This window comes from Physella acuta, unplaced genomic scaffold (genome assembly GCF_028476545.2).
Source record: "Physella acuta isolate Inbredline_101_S28 unplaced genomic scaffold, ASM2847654v3 ptg001407l, whole genome shotgun sequence".
In the NCBI taxonomy this organism is placed as follows: Eukaryota; Metazoa; Mollusca; class Gastropoda; family Physidae; genus Physella; species Physella acuta.
In genome coordinates this window covers 32501-35000 of record NW_026732922.1, presented here as the reverse complement: position 1 = coordinate 35000, position 2500 = coordinate 32501, and positions in this window count along the sequence as shown.

Below are 2500 nucleotides of genomic sequence, written 5' to 3'. Positions count from 1 at the left end.
GGCATTCCCGGATTTTTTCACATCGGACCGCTCACATTTCCCCCTTCACCGTAAACACGGCGTCGCCGGGAAATCTCTCGATTTGCATCGAGCCGACTGCGTTTTGCAGACCCGTCGCCCGTTCCGAGGGCTGGGCCAGTGCGAGACTTTTATCGAGCCACCAATACTGCTTGGTTGCGTTAGCACTGCGCGTCGCCGCTGGCTTCACGCTACGGACACGTACTTTTACCTTCACTGGCGCGACCTGCGCGCCGAGCCCGCATTTTACCGGGAAGCTAGTCGGGAGACTGAGCCACGCACGGTCAGATCGGGCACATGTCGCTGGCTGCGAGGGAGCGCGGATCCTAGCGTCACATAGAGGCTTCACCGACACTCACCTCCACAATAGTAGATACAGACCGTTTTAACCGCCGTATTTCTGCCCATACCTCTAGTGTTAAACCGAAAAATCGGGTACATAGTCTCGGGGAGGACCGGGGTGCCGCCCCATGAGGGGAGCCCGCACGGAGGGCGCCGGGGGTGCCGCGACCCGGGGGGCGGCGCGGGGGTGTCGGGGCGCATCTACGGGGCTCACTCGCGCGGGCGCCACACTTCCGGGGGGCGCCCCAGGTGGGGTGCCAACTTTGGCGCCCCCGACTAAGGGGCCGCCCCCACTGCGGTTACACGCTTTACGACCACCCACCCGCGTTCCCCACCCCAGGGGGCATGCGAATCACCCGCCAGGGGCGTTCTGGGACCGAGGGCGCCGCTCCGGCACAAGGGGGAGCCAAAACGCCCCGAGTTCCCCCGCGGCCACCTCGACACCTGGGCGGGCGGCGAGGGGTGTCCTGCGATCGGGGTGGGGAGCTCTACCAGAATCACCCGCCAAACTTCACCGGGGGCGTCTCCCGGCGCCCCTGCGCTCGGGTGACGAACAGCGCCCCGGGCTATCCCGGGCGCCCTATGGCGTCCACCTTCGATCGGAAGGGTGATCTCGACTCGGGCTGAGGCGGGCCACAACAATCCGCGGTCACATCGGAGCCGTCCAGGCTAACGAGGCCCCGGCTCACGGGTAACCCATGGGGCTGGACCGGGAGTCCGCCGTTAAAGAAGAAAGAAATGTAGTGCAAACCAGAACCAGTTTTTTTTATTTATTTTATAACTCGACTAATAATCGTCACAAAATTATAAACTTGGTACCTACGGATAGCCCTGGGCCCAACCTAATACAGGATGTCCATAACTATGCGCTAATTAAATAATTAATGGGTATTAAGGTCGGTCTTAGTAAATTGCTATATAAAGTCTAAGACCAGAACCAGTATTTTAAATTTATTTTATAACTCGGCTCCTAATTGTCACAAAATTTAAAAATTGGTACCTATGGATAGCCCTCGGCCCTACCTAATACACCGTGTCCATAACAATGTGGTAATTAAATATTTACTGGGCGTTAGGGTCGGTCTTAGTAAATTGCTATATAAAGTCTATATAAAATTTTACGAATTTAAAAAAAAAATTCCTACCGTCAAAAATAGCGACGCCTAGACCACCACACCTGTTCTGACGTTAAATCCTACTTGCACACACGTGTGGGAATAGATTAGATATCATCTAGAGATAGAATTCCTAATTATTTAATTAAAATAGAGACTCTAGATTTAATAGTTGTGTCATAGTTACATTAAGTCGAATTAGCGAAGCGGAGGCGGGAACTAGATTCTAGATCTAACACTTCGATTGCGATGAAAAAAAAATAGCTTTATTTTAAGGCCGACAAGGCAAATACGGTTTAATTAATATTAAAGAAATAAGTCCGAACACCTACCTTAAGCGAATCATCTACACAACACATGACTAGAAATAATACCCGTCCACACGAAGAGCGATTGAAACGGTGACTGCAACGGTGAAAACTTGTACGACGGAAACATGGCGCCTAGGTTATGCCTACTTCCGGTCTGATGAAAATTTTTAATTCATTTTAAATTTTGCGCTCTATTTCGTCCGCGCTTGTCCACTTAAACTCTACAGAAAAGATAGTCTATATAAAAATAATTCCTAGAAGACAATTTTATGAGAGATCACCCACATTTATTTACCCTGCCTGTCTACCTTAGGGTTAGAGTTTGAATTTTTCTAGATTCAAGCCAAATATGCCGTGTCGATTAAACGACGACGTACATAACAGAGCGAAGACAATGAATGGTTCCTTAATTAACTATAATTACGGTCCTAATACAACTACAATTCACCATAGTACTAATATGTATGTGTATTGTTGTTTTGGGAGTTCTGTCATTACATTTTAAATTATAAAAAAAACGGGTTTACGATACACTTCATTACGCCGCCGATCGTGGTTTTAGATTTAAATTTGGTCGGATTCGGTTTATTATTAATTTATATAATACTTTATACATACTTTAATTCATTAAATACATTTATCTATGTATTTATTTCATTAGTTAAGTATTTGTTTAACTAAAAATTATCAATTTAAGGCATAACAATTACAGAA